This window comes from Atta colombica, unplaced genomic scaffold (assembly GCF_001594045.1).
Source record: "Atta colombica isolate Treedump-2 unplaced genomic scaffold, Acol1.0 scaffold39, whole genome shotgun sequence".
In the NCBI taxonomy this organism is placed as follows: Eukaryota; Metazoa; Arthropoda; class Insecta; order Hymenoptera; family Formicidae; genus Atta; species Atta colombica.
In genome coordinates this window covers 987802-1003166 of record NW_017259498.1, presented here as the reverse complement: position 1 = coordinate 1003166, position 15365 = coordinate 987802, and the positions used below count along the sequence as shown (strand labels likewise).

The following is a 15365-nucleotide window of genomic DNA, read 5'->3' as shown; positions in this document are numbered from 1 at the left end:
TCTCTCTCTCTCTCTCTCTCTCTCTCTCTCTCTCTCTCTCTCTCTCTCTCTCTCTCTATTATACAAGAGGGAATTTAACTACATCATAAATAATTGCAGCCTATACTCAGAGGAAGGAATTAGTAAAATAATTATGATTAGGAGTTTTATAACTCTTATTGCTATAATATTATTAATAATTATTTGTAGTTTCATTAAGAAAATATACAACACCGAAAATGATTATAAATTATCTCCGCTAGCAGTTTAGTTAACGAACTTTAAAGATACAGACGATTTTTAATTTTTATAAATAAATTTAAATCTATAAAAATTAACTAAAATACAATTCAATTTCTATGATAGTAAAAATTAATTTGTTGTTAAAAAATAATTTGTTATTAAAGCTTTTATAATTCAAGTATGTGAGAATTTTCTTATATAGTCCGAAACAATATAAAAATTTATACTAAAGTTCATTCAAAGATCTCGATTGCAGATAAAAGATGAAAATTTCATATTGCTGACGGAGAGTTTAATTATAGTATTTGTAATCATGTTTTTTTTCAATATACAGATGTATGTAGACATGTAAATTTCTCTTTTATCTTTTTTATAAATAATTGACTTAGTCCATTCACTATTTAAATTTATCGACAATCTTATTAGAATCGAGACAGTCGACTAATATATGGTCAGCTAATATTATTCTGATACTCCATCGGTTTCACAATCATGATAGCGATGGAGGCGTCTATACCTACATAAAAACACAAATGTGAAAGCGCGATGACAATTTCATGTGCAGAAATTGAACGATAATGTACTTTTTTCGAGTTAATCTACGAACATATGGATACGTCGGAAAAATACTGTCTAACTAAACAAAACTAAATCCTATTTCACCAGATCACGACAAGTGATCTATCATAGGAGTCACCTGCCATTCGAGCTAATTGAAATTCGAAGCCGAAAAAGCGAGATCCATATTAATCATTCTAGTACTAAGAGAATTATTAGTAATACTCGTCGAGTGCGATTTTTTTATTTTAATATTGAATGAGTGATTTTCATTACAGTCTCTGTAACATTTCTGTAACGGATATCCTAATAAATGAAATGACAACAAAGATTACTGGGGATTAAAATACACAGTAGGGAAACACTGTTCTGAGGTAATTTCATTACTCCTCTTAATAATAAAACAGTGAAACTTCTGGTGCAAGAAGTTTCTGAATGAAAATGTTACAAAAATTTTATGATTTTGCTGTCAAGGTAATGTTTTAACTTTATTAATCCTCCGGCGTATAAATCTTTTCTGTAATTTCAAAAAAACGTATTTATTCGCCGTACATCTTTATATATCTTTATATATCTTGATATGAAAAATTTATTAAAAATTTCACTTTTTTTTTTATTATAAAATTTATGAAACTAAAAAAATTATATATGCTGTGTGTGTGTGTGTGTGTGTGTGTGTGTGTGTGTGTACAGGGGGGGATCAAATGTAAAATCTCTTATGTTAAATGCTCAATCGTGGATGGTGGTCTTAAAAGTTTACTGCAAGAGTATTTGTCTCCCGCGAAAAAGATTAAATTCGGTGGAAGGAATTTTCGATGCTATATAGGGCGTTAAAAATTCTGAAGAATGAGACATTTGACCGTAGTCTCGCAAGTTGTGGTCATAAATTTCGTCGGCAAGCATTTTTCGCCATAGCATTCACGACCTGAATGTCACGTCATGCGTAATAAGCAGTAACTTATAACGGAAACAGCAGGAAGCATAATCCCACATTTTGATTGGTATTTAAATGCAGCTCTAGAAAAATATCGTCCAGAACATCAGAAAGATTCGATGATGCCGTTTGGAGGATAATAAATACTTAAAATATTCTTCATGGAATCAAGAAAGGCATCACATAAAACTGTTTGGCGAGTTACCTAGAGGAAGTAAAAGCACGCTTTGCGCGACAACACTGTTGTCCGATTTCTGCAACCCATTTCCGTCCATGACCGACGTGAGTAAAGATGTTTATTCTTCCCGGGACTTTCGGTGATATTTTTCTCTTCTGGTTTTCTTTCATCATTCTCTTTCTATTCCTCATTTCAACGCGAATTTTGCGTCACCTATTCTATGTGTGGTTGACACTTGTACACTCCAGTAAGAACGCGCTATTCGAATCACGAGATCGAGCATGCGGTAAGCCATTTTGGCCTTTTCACCGCCCCTGCGTGAACCATGGCCGCGATTCTTCAAGTTTCCGATCCAATAGGAAACGAAGGATTACCTGCTAAACCGGTTTCGAAAATCCGACCGCGGATTTTATACGTCACGCGGAGTAAGGCGATTGTGATCGTTAAAGAGTGAAGGTAAGGAGAAACCGTTTTACCTGATCTACGGGGTCAACCGCGAGATTGTTGCCGATATTGCTGATCTCAGAAGTGTCCTCTGTAATCGAATGATCATCGATCGTGCTGTTGTCGCTCACGACGAGGCCCAGCAAGCATATCTATAACAGAATCATTAGTAGTAAATTAACCCTTAGTATACATAATGATTTTCTGGTTTTTTAGTACACACGATAAGTCGTTCGTATCCCAGGTTATTTTTTATCATATTTTCAAATATATTACAAAAATTATTAAGTAATTTTTATATACTTTAACATCTTTATTTTAGAAAGTATTTATAAAATTATATATTTAAAAAAAAAGGATATAGAGACTTTTACTTAACTAGGTGTTTTTAAGGGGATGCTGGAGTGATCAAATTGTCGGGACTTTACAGATCCATATAAATTTCTGAATTTATTGAATGGAATTAAAAATTCTTTTACAGAATTAAAGTAGACGCAAAATTTGGTGGTGCAGTAGATTTTATACTAAAATCGAAAAAAAGTTAAAAACTTATCATTTTTTTCAATTCGTAAAATTGTTACCTGATGAAGATGTTCCTTTAATACAAAAATTTTATTAGTTCATATGGACAAAATGATAGTTCAGCACTTTTGCACTTTATGTGCACAAACAATACTGAGTTTATAAAACTAAAATTAAACGTTTAAAAGAAAAAATAATATCAACTGCAAATTATTATAAGAAATTATATTTTGACAGATATTTTTAAAATAATTATTATATTTCTGAAATTACAAAATATTAAACAGTTAAGTTCTTATTAATTATGATCAAAACTTTACTTGATAAATCTATGATTATTTAAATCAATAATTGAAGATTAAAGATTATCAATCATAAATAATATTAAATTTTTCAAACAGATTTTTCAAACAGATTGTAAAAGAGAAATCAATGAAATATTAATTCAAGATATCTGTAATTAATTAGATTCTCAATTAAAGGTTGAAAATTATTTGTATCTATAAATTCCGCTCTTAGTACTTTAAAAAAAAGAAATGCCCTGGACACGAATGACCCAATTGTGTATGCTAATTGTGAAGATTAAAATTGAAGCTTAAAATAAATATCTATTTCATATTCAAGGAGCAGAAATGATGGCAAAATGTGGTACTTTATCCTGCTCACAATCAGTAAGATGTTGCGCTTTAGTTCTTACAAAAACAATAAATACAACAGATTACAATACACTGTAAAATTCGTAATGCCAATTGCACCTAATTTGAGTTAACCATTTCTGCAAGTTGCTGCTGCTCCTACTCAATATGTCATTAATTTAACTGAAACAATAGAATTAAACAATTTAACTACCATAAAAAAAATTATTAAATTTGACTCAAATTTAATTTATTAATTACTAAATGGAAATGGAATTTACATTTTGACATATATGAAAATAAAAAATAACAAAATGTTATTTAACTGAAGAAATTGGGTTATACTGCATTGCACCTTTCATATCTACTAACAGCGTAGATAACGAGGTATCTTGACCTCGAGAAAATTAATGTCAAGGGTTGCTGAAGGGGTGAAAAGTTCTGCGGTTTCAGATGTCGTCATGGTCTCAAATAATACCCGAGATCAGAAAGTCAGGTTAACAACATATATTGGAGAATAATACATGTTGAAACAAATGTAGGAAAGATGAAGCGTATGTGTTCAGCTACTATGAAACTATTATGAACTGTTATATATATTATCTCATTTCATTTATCCGATCGCCATATAATTAGGGGTTATCTCAGAGATTATATGATTTCTTAAAAATAATTCGTTGAAAAGCAGTAAATACCGATTGTAACTGAAATAAGGCAGCAACGTACATTCTCAACGTGAAAGAAAGAGAGAAAGGTCACATTATATATAAAATCATAATATAATTCGTGACATATAATACAATAACATCAAATGGTGAATATCAAATAGATATTTAGTTGCCGAATCCGGACATTTGTTCGAACTATTTGTGTATTCGTGCGGAAGCTGTGACGGCAGAAACGCGTGGTTGCACTCTTCGCAGCCGTCATTGGAAGAAATCATCCGTTTCTGCGGGTCGATTCGCCGCCGCGAGGTAAAGTAAATCTGGTCGGTCTGTCGTCGTCGAGACACAAGAGTGCGCGCAAGAAGAAGAAATTTAATTGTGGCCGGAGTTCCGCCCGAAAACGGATATCCACTTTTTGATATTACGGTACAAGGAGGAACTTTTATAACAAGCCATGGCCGTGCTCTCGCGCGTCCCAACGATCGCGCTTTTCCAGCCGTAGCGCTTGTTCTAGCAAAATTTTCCAACCGGAGGAATTCATATTTTACGACGAAAGGGAAGGGTCTCTGCCGCCGTTGCTGCACCGGTGCATAATACATTTTTGTTGAAACAATCGGCTGTCTACTGCGGAAGCAGCATTAGTCATAAGGATTTGCAAAGCGTATAACGATTCAATCTCGTGGGTTCTGACGATCACGTTTTAGTAATAATCGTTTGAAGAAAGATGAAACGTACAAATTTTACAAATAGTGCAGATTGTAAAACCGAGATTATTCGTATCCTAAAATAACATTTTTTAAAAATCTATTATTTTATAAGTGAAAAAATATACTGTTAAAGCAATTAAATTGCAACACTGGAAAAAATGTGAAAATATGGAACCAATATCTGTAAGGAGAATAAATCATAATAGAAATATATCATATAAAAATGATACTACTAATAAAAATACCAGCTGTACTTCTAAGTCCCACATACTCATAAATAATTGTCACAATTTATCATGTAAACATTATTTTGATAGCGCACGTTTCTTTTAGCGTTGCAATTATCTTTCTTGACGTTATAATTTTAATGGCTGGTATCTTCAAAAATTTTATTTTTTTAAAGATTTTAATTATATTGAAGTTTATAATAATCGAGTGTCTTTAATTGTTATATAGGGATATTTACGCAGCTATATTTATTACAATCTTCTTTTTCTCGTTGGTTGAGATGCATTGAATGTTAAGAACGTCATGCTGATCATATTTAGGATACTTGGTACCTTCGTGATTCACAAAGAGATTCCAGCACGACGAGAGCGCGTTGATATATTTTATGGTTATACTGACTTTTTCTCTCTGGCGTGCTTCATTAAAGCGCGCGCGAAAGGAAGGATCGCCAGCGTAATCAACCGATGTGTATATTTGGTTGTTCGCACACGTCCTGCGAACGAATATATTTGCGCGCCGCCGCATATTCGTTTAACGTCGGCGCGTGACGTACGCACGGAGCATACCCGTAAAGATCCGTCGACGATGGAGCTTAACGTCTGTTGCAACGTTATTAGCGATAAATTTAGAGCCTTAAGCCGCCCTATAATTAAAGGTAAACGGTCGGCATCTCGGATCCCTAGAAAATGAACTTGTACAGATTCGGGATTAACATAAAGAAGTACACAACAAAGTAATCCATTATAGCCCCTCGAAAACATATATTTTTTTAGGTTATTATTAAAGCAGCTGATTAAAATTATGAAACAATGAAACATATAATAAATAATCAGAAATCATAAAAAAAAGTCATTAAATTATCATATTAATATCGTTAGATCGCAGGTTAAGACATTCATTATAATTTCGTATCTTTCTTTTTAATTTTATGTGACTCTTACGTTATGTATATTGTTCTTTGGTAATGTTTAAGAAAAGACATGTGGAATCTCTCTTTTCTTTACTTACACATACATACTTTTGTTTTATTTTTATAAAATTATTTCTGCTTTTTACTTGCATGCGCATTTAAATATTTCAACATGCGGATACGTGTAACTTCACAATTGACAGCTAAGTTTTTGACGACGAAGTATTGAATTTGTTTTTAGCTCGAATTTATTTCAAGTAACAGTAAACAACAATAAAATTAAATAAAGTAATAATAAAATAATAAAATAATAAAATAATAAAATAATAAAATAATAAAACAAAAAAAATAATAAAAAATAGTAAAATCAATAGTCAGTAATGCTAATGAAAAAATTAATAAACAATAGTGCTGTTAATTAACTTTTGTATATTTAATAGAAACGTGTAATATTATTGAAATATTACAACCGATTAAATCTAAAAAATTATTTTTATTTATAGTTTTACTGCAACCGTTATATGTATAATAAAAAAAAATATAACTTAAAACTGAGATGACATTAACTATCACTTAGGAAAATCATAATTGAATTCCCAACCGATCATATATATATATACGCTCTCTTGTAATCAACGTCTCTCTTGTGATCTCGACAGCGAGAAAATTACAATCATCAGGCGTAAGGCGGTCGAACGGATTAATCACAACGATCGAATTCATGGTAATTGATATACCTAACCATAGTATATAATTTACATTTAACAGTGCATATATGTTATAGAGAAAAGGAGGGGTAAGATGACGAGGTTAAGATAATGAATTGCTAATTTTTCTAAGCTAATAATAATTAGGACGAGGACGATATTGAATTTATACAAAGGCTTTAAATTTAAATAATAACAAATCAGTTTTGTAGTATAATTTTAATATGTCCACAAAAATGAATAGTATAATAATAAATATATTTTAGATGCACTTATAGATGTAATTCTTTTATATTTATAAGGAATGACATAATTATAATAAATACATTCATTTTTTTTTACAAAATCACAGAATGACATAGTTAGAAATATATACAATAACATATTAATACTTTCATTTTTTATATTGCATTTTTTGTATTGTTTTGCGTTTTTATTGAATAAATAAATAAACACAATGGCTGCGGATAAAATGATGAGATATTCGTATATGCAAGTTGTATCTGCCATGCATTGTAAACGTAATGAAATTAATCATTTAGTATTAGTTTCCTATATAAATAAATCTCATCGTATACATTTTTTTTAATTATATGCTTATATTATAATATCAAAATAATGTAAAAACTGTTTATTATAATAACATAAATCTTTTTATTTGGAAAAGTAAATTTTTAACTTAACTTTTTAACTTGACTTTTTGTAATTTTACTTAATAAAAGTCACTTTATCCGCATATAAGAGCAAGATGATGAAATTGAAAAATATATAAATTTTATACAATTTTAATTTATTTAAGTTTTTTAATATTTATAAAATGATAATTTAATATACAGTTTTTTAATTTTTATAAAATGATAATTAAGACTTTAGTGAATCTGAAAAAAACTTGATTATTCTATTTATATTACAAAAATTTGGAAAAATCAACAAATCTTAAGATGATTATGTTATTCCTCTTTTTTCTATTTATTTGATATGTGTATATAAACTCAGAATATAGAGAGACTTGCAAAAGATATTTGAATGTTTTTCTAATCCAAAATATTAAAATTATTAAAATATAATTAATATGTTTATATTTTCTAGAAAGATAGAGTAAGATTGCCAGGGAGAGTGTACATTATTTAAGGATACGCATGTGCTTATGGTGCAACTTAGATCGCATTGTAACTTATACAGAACGCGTCTTTTTAGTTAGACAAATGTGAAAAATAGTTATGATCATTGCAACAATAAAAGAGATTAAATTTTGTAATTTTGATCATTTTCTTCGTTTTTTGATCATTGTATTTATCACGAATAAATTGATCAATTATTACATTGAATCGTTGCTTTGTGAAGTTATACCATTTATATTATATACATATACGTTTTTGCTTTGTATTTAGTAACAAAGTATATTTACTTAAACTATTACAGATATTAATCTGTAATAGTTTTTATACAGTTATATTAAAAAGTGACGGGATGATCTAAAAGTATGCACTTGAAAACTTGATTTCATGAAAATCGTGATGCTGTAGATGATAACAATGAGATTATAATATACAGCTTAATATACAGCCTATATATTGATATTTCGTAATGTACAATTAAATCCTAAATCTACTGAAAATTCAAAGCTGTTTAGCCAGGATTTAGGCTTGTACTGATTGTACTGGAATTGTCCATCAATCGAAAACTTACTTATGTAAATTCTGCATTTTAAAAATACTTTAAATATTTTTATAAAGATTTATATTTAATCATAAGTAAATGCATTTTTTACTTTAATCAACATTGTTATTACAATAAGCGATACTTTTTTCATAGTGCATATCCTGAGAAGTGTCCTTGCTCAAGAATATATACATTTTTATCTTTTCATAAATAAAATTAATTTCCTGTAATAAATAAATGTTGTATTAAAATTATTGATAATTGACAAAACTTTTGGTTGAAATTACAAGGAGTAATTTAAGCAGCATTGCTCAAATTCAGATTCTTGTACAGTTCATATAGTATGAAAAAAAGAGTATATAAAGAGTGCGAATGCTTGGAGTCTTATTCCATTTTTGTTAATATTAAATCATATTAAGGGAATGCTTGAAATGTATTATTAACAAAAGCATTTTTTTATTTTATTCGTTTTCCTGTAATGCAGAAGAATAAATTCTTCTTTAAAATAAAAGAAAATACATACATAAATGTGAAAAAATACACAACTATACAAAAAACTAAGGAATGTCTTTGTATTATAGTCTTCTGTTACCATCTAAGATATTTTTTCATATGATATAAACATTTTAAGTACACAGTAAAAAAAATTGTGTATTTGTGTTAGAAACGGTCTACTCACGTTCTTATTATTAGAATTCTTGAATTTTTTAACGTATTTGCTAATTTAACATAATGTGATTATCTTATGTAAAGATTTTGTGTAAAATTGAAACTCAGTATTTTTTAATTGTCAAAACGACAATTTATGAATAAGTGAACAAATAACATAAAATAAAATGTTTTAAAACATAAATTCTAAGATAAATGAATAAAATGTGGTTAATTTAACATATCATAAATGTAAATCTTACTAAAACAATCTACGATTATTTATTTATAAATTGTATTAATATTAGCTTTTTTTGTATTTATTTTCATAATATTTGTGTAACTTTCTAACATATTCATCTTGTGTTAAATTAATTCAAAAATTTAAGTAGACCGTTTGAAATATGTGATTTATATTAAATTCAACACTTACTTTTTCTAACAGTATAATTATATTGTAATATCAAACTATATAATCAAATTAAAATTACGTGTATTGATTTTTTTATATAATGATATAATTATAAACGAGCAATTTTTTTCTTAATTCTTCAAACTTGATTTTTTATGGAAAAAACAATTATTCTTTTAATAAAAATTATCTTTTTAATTATTTTTTATAATTTCCTTTTTATTATTACTATTTTTATATCAAACAGTAATTTTACAAAGAAAGAAGAACATACAAATATATATAAAAACATATTTTGTATGTAATTACACATTTATATAGATCTATATAGATCTATATGTTCTTATATATACAAAAAATTTTTTTGTCAAATTATCATAAAAACGAATCAAAGCTCATTACCACAGTTTTATGATTTAGTTATAATTTAATTCACTCATTTTCTTACACATCTTTAAAAACTGAAAAGATGAATGTTAAGGGGATAAAGGTGATTAGTCGTAGTGTAAGTAGGACTTACACAAACGATTTATGTGTCACTGACACATTACTACATATTATTACATCAATACCTCATGCACACATATGCACAAATTTTATAACAATAACGTCTTAATTAGACGTCTGAAAATTCTAAGAATACTACGTTGTTCGTTCGTGCAAACTAATAGTCTGTGGACTATTTCGTACAGATTATACAACTTTAATACGAAACAAACGTTGCAACAGCCATTGATGTGACAGCTCTAGAACTCCTGTTGGATTAAAAAATAATAAAGATCACAATTTCTTTTTTTAAACTTTTTAATGTTCTCAACATAAATTCCATCTCACAGATATGTATCAATGTGTATAGTTTAATTCTGAAAAAGAATTTTCGAATCTATAAAAGAAGAAAAAAATAATTGATATTTAAAAATTGTATGGTTTAAAATATACTAATTGCAACAAGGCTCTCTACGATAAAAATCACAATGATAGAACAAGGGCTACAAACTTAAAACTTTAGTTTATTGTGAATTTATAAGCAACGATAATGATTCAGACTATAATAATACAAAAAATTTTAAATTTGAACTGTAATAAATATTAAAATTTAAACTTGTAATAAATAATAATAAATATGCAAACAATCAAACATATGCCATTTCGATTTCACTAAGTTATTATCAATGCTAACGCTAAATAATTATAAAATTGTGATTTTTATCGTAATAAATCTTATTATTATACAATTAATATGTTTTGAATCACGCGGGCATGGATGTATCCTTATTCTTTGCTTTTATATTAGGTGTAGTAAAAATAAATCCATTATTTTTGCATGAAATTAAATGGAAAAATAATGGATTTCTTTTTACTACACCTAATACATTTTGGTTTATATGCATGCAAATTCTTAAAGAAATTTAATAGAAATTAAGCGTTATTGTAAGAATATTACTGTAAGAAAAAGAATTAAGATTCTTCTTATAAAGAATTGAAAGACTGATATACATCGCGTATTACATCATAACAACATTATGCGTTTAATTCTAAATTTCGATAAGATATAGCAATTTTATAATTTTTTGATAAAATTGATAATGACCTAGTATGAGATCGAAACGGTGCATGTTTGATTATTTGTATGTTTATTGTTATTTATTACAAGTTATTTATTACAAGTTCAAATTCTAATATTTATTAAAGTTCAAATATTAATGTATTATTATAGTCTGAATCATTATTGTTGCTTATAAATTCACAATAAATTAAGATTTTAGGCTCGTAATTCTTGTTCTATTGTTGTGATTTATATTTAGTCGGTACCTAATACAGATGACTATATAGGATTCCTTTAAATTCATCTTGTATAATAAACGCTAGCTGTACATATAACAGCGCAAAGTAATAAAATGCGCAAGAATGCATTGCCAATTTGTAGTGGAGCGACAGTGAACATGAGATTTTCTTCTGTCAGTATGAATCCGATCGAAGGGTGAACTGGGCTTAGCGTAAAATTTATGTCCGACACGGGACAGCTAACAAGGCGTTGGCCCCATGCTATTTAATTCTTATCTGACCTCTTGATTGGTTCGCGTGCCGCGCACGGATTAACGCCGTCGGACCACATTAATTCCAGTAATTAACTTGGCCCCGCTTACGCTCGACGGAAGTTCGACGTGGATTACCCTCTTTAGGATAGAAGCCGTAAACTAGCGTGCACGCGTCACCCTCGATAATGCGACTAAAGTGGCGTTACATCGAGAATACAAATTTCTTCTCGTCCATTTCCTTTCGATGGAACAAGTTAACCGAAACAGCTCCTTTCTCTAAGAGCAGACACAATAGTGTCATATAATATTCTCGCAGAACAAAATTAATAGTACCATTACAATAACATTACAATTTTCTACTCAACAATATAAATGTAATATAACCAAACTCTGTATGCCCTATAAATACCCAATCCTACTCACTGTTTATAGATAATTGCACAGTAAATTCAGACAGATAGTAGCCTATAATAAGTCAATGCAGGTTATCCGTTTGACTGGATTGCATCAATTTATTGTTTCGTTTGTTTATTCTATTATTATCAATAAAACAGAATGTTGGCATTGTGAATATTTTATAGATAAATAATATATTACTCTATATATCTATCAAAAAGGAATGCAAGTTATTTGTTTTTTTATTAGTTTAATAGTTTTGTATTTATATCTTATAATACTGTATTTAGTTTATATTTTCATAATAATGTTTCGTTTGTAACTAAAGAAAGGAAGTTCTTCGTAAAGTTAAAGCCAATGGATCAATAGACATACTAAAGTTGCATTTGGAGAACTGCTACTTGTGTTATTCTATCCTTTTATGTCTAATAAATGAAGATAGAATAACAAAAAGTTTTATTAGCATCTCTCCGAATGCAACATAAGAATACACATATCGATTGTAACATTTTTTTTTTTAATACTTTTGTTGTTCCAGATCATAAATCCTAATTTACCGCTCATGGAAATCATGGAAATAAGTAAATAAATTAATTAATAAAAGGTAGTTAAGTCAATTTTTTTGAAACTAATTCTTGTGTATTCTTACATTTCAAAACATGTCAATATATTAATAGTAGTTTTAAAAGTAACATTAAACTTTATTTTTCATTTTTCTAACATTTTTTTTCAAGAAAAGAGATATATATTATGTATTTTATATTGAGTACTCAATATGACTTAAGTGTTACATTTTCTTAAAATATCCACTACACCTATATGTAAGTATTTGAAAATGTTATATATTTTTTTATATTCCAAATTTTTATGTTCAGAAATATTTCCTCTTTTGAAGTAGTTAGAATGTAATCATCAGTTTTTAATTTTGAACAGTAAAAAAATTAGAAAAAAATCGCAAAATTTAGATAATATAAAAGCCATATAGGATTACTTTGATACATGAGTTGTATACATAATAGTTACATTTTTGAATAAGAAATATTGATGTAACATTACTATTAGTTCTACGGTAATACGGAATGGCGATCATATTTTATGTAATGAATGACAAATCATGAATTAAACTAATACAATAAATTTGAAACACACAGTCATAAAAATCTACTTAAATATATATAATTGATATAATACACAGGTCAATAATTTTATTGACTAGATTGACAATTAAAAAAAATTAATTTTAAGAAATCACATTGTATCATGTACAATATTTTGATTGGAATTTCATTCCAATCAAAAAAATTGATTTAACACGTTTTACACGATTATTCCTCATATATGCTTCTTGTGCAATAAACATAGTATTCGTAAACTGTTCAGCTTAACGATGTATTGTAATTTACATATGCGCACGATTTATGATACGGCAATTAGTGCTGAATTACATAGCATCAGGAGATACATTTGGACATTGCATTGCAATTAAAACTGATCATTCAATACGATGACTTTTAATCCTGATTAATGATAAAGTATCTACGAGCTCTACGCGTTACAGAACTTTTTGAATAAAAAAATATACGTTTCAGATTTCTTCATGATACATTTACCTCCTTGCAAACTAGCTCTTAAGATCACAGAGAGAAATGATTTCACGAGTGCCTTGTTTATCTAGTTATCAAGGAATTTCTATTTTCGTCCGTGACCTTTTGGCATCTCTGCATGAAAAGAAGAGGAATGTGCTTCCACTTACAGAAGGTGAACATGAGATTGTACTTTACGTTACGGTGTGAATAAAATTAATTTTCGACTGAAATCGCATCGGTGTGCAACTATACAAAGGTGTTTCAAAGGCACGTGGTGGCACGATGTATCGAGAAGCTACACTAAAAGGACCGCCGTGTTTCTAGATTAGACCCTCCGCCTACCTTAATCTATAGTGCATTTATTTATGAAGGAACGTATAGCGCACGCGTGTATTCACGTGTTCAAATATTCAAACAAAAAGTTAATATTTTATATTAAAATTCATATTTAAGGAAAAAAGGTGTATCTTCCAAAAAAATTTTATATTATTTTAATTTTTACAAATTATATTGTTTAATTATCACGCATATAATAATAATTTTATCTTATTTAAAAATTCAATATCTTTAATAAAAATTATAAATTTGATTTCATGCATATGCAAAAAACGCGACGTACATTCTAAATCTTTAAAAATAATTGCAATATCGATAGTGATGCTGTTTTATATAAATCATTCTTGTTATTAAAAATAAAATTTTTTATTAAAATTCATTTTTTATTATTTGCCAAAATGTTATATATTTTTTGCCATCCCCTGCTATTCCTATTTTAGTTGCAAAAATCATACTACGTTATTAAAATCATGTTTATTATAATTAACTTTAGTTATGGTAATAAAACGTTCACAGTGAAATTATATACTCCTGTCCCAATTAAATTAATCTCTTGATGCAATTTATTAAATGCAATCATCAGCAAATTCTATGTAGTATCTATTATAGCGTCTATTATAAAGATCATCGTACACATTTATCCATGTTCTACCCCATAGAAAAGTTTTCCAGATCTAATGCAATTACTTTTTAATCTATTAAAATAGGATTGATATAAGAACAATCATATTTATTATTAACAAGAGAATATTTTACTCTTAATGGAAAATTCTTAAATTTAGACGAAAATGATCTTGAACATCGTTTTGTACCAAATTCTGGCATCAGTCTCATGCGTTGTAATATCAAGCAAATATTTATTCTAAATGTAAGAGTGTTAAAAAAATGGAAGTAAATCATTTGGAGCGATTAAAGATCTGAAAAAAAAATTGGTATAAACGTAAGTCCGGAAATGCGTTTGTTTTCACTCTAAAATTGTTGAAAATGAAATTTCACTCCAAAAAAAGTGATAGTTGCGCTAGTTCGACAGAAGTTCACCTCATTCCTTTAAGGAAAGAATTTCTTAACATAATGGACAATTTTAATGATTAATATCTTGCTTCGCGAGGCAGAGGGACGCTTTCTTCTGCCATATTCGTTTTATACAAAAATACGTTGAATGAGCCTAATTTCATCAAGATTGGATATAAGGAGAGCTAAATTTAATATTTATTTTCACCCTTTCCTTTCGGAAAGTGAAATTATTCATTCCACAGAGAGAAACAAAGAGAGAGAGAGAGAGATTAGATTGAAAATTGACTTTTGCTTGAAATATTTTTCACTTCCTAAGAGTGAAAAAAATTTACTTCTGCCGTATTGGCGTAACTACTCTTTTAGCAGTGAAATTTTACTGCAAAAAATTTAAAGTGTTCTATGAATTATATTCCTGTTTTAGATTTCTGTAATTCTTAATGACAATGTCGATGTTATTGTATTATCGTAGCGCAGCTTTTTTACCCTACGTAATATCTGCGCAACTATAACATAACGATACTATCACTAGAATTGGGCATATATTAAACATAATCAAATATAG

The 15365-nt window shown here is 28.3% G+C and overlaps 1 pseudogene; it reads right to left on the bottom strand.

The window, feature by feature from the left end:
- LOC108691088 overlaps positions 1–5134 on the bottom strand; it is a 56923-nt pseudogene extending 51789 nt beyond the window's left edge.
- Positions 5135–15365: the final 10231 nt, after the last annotated feature.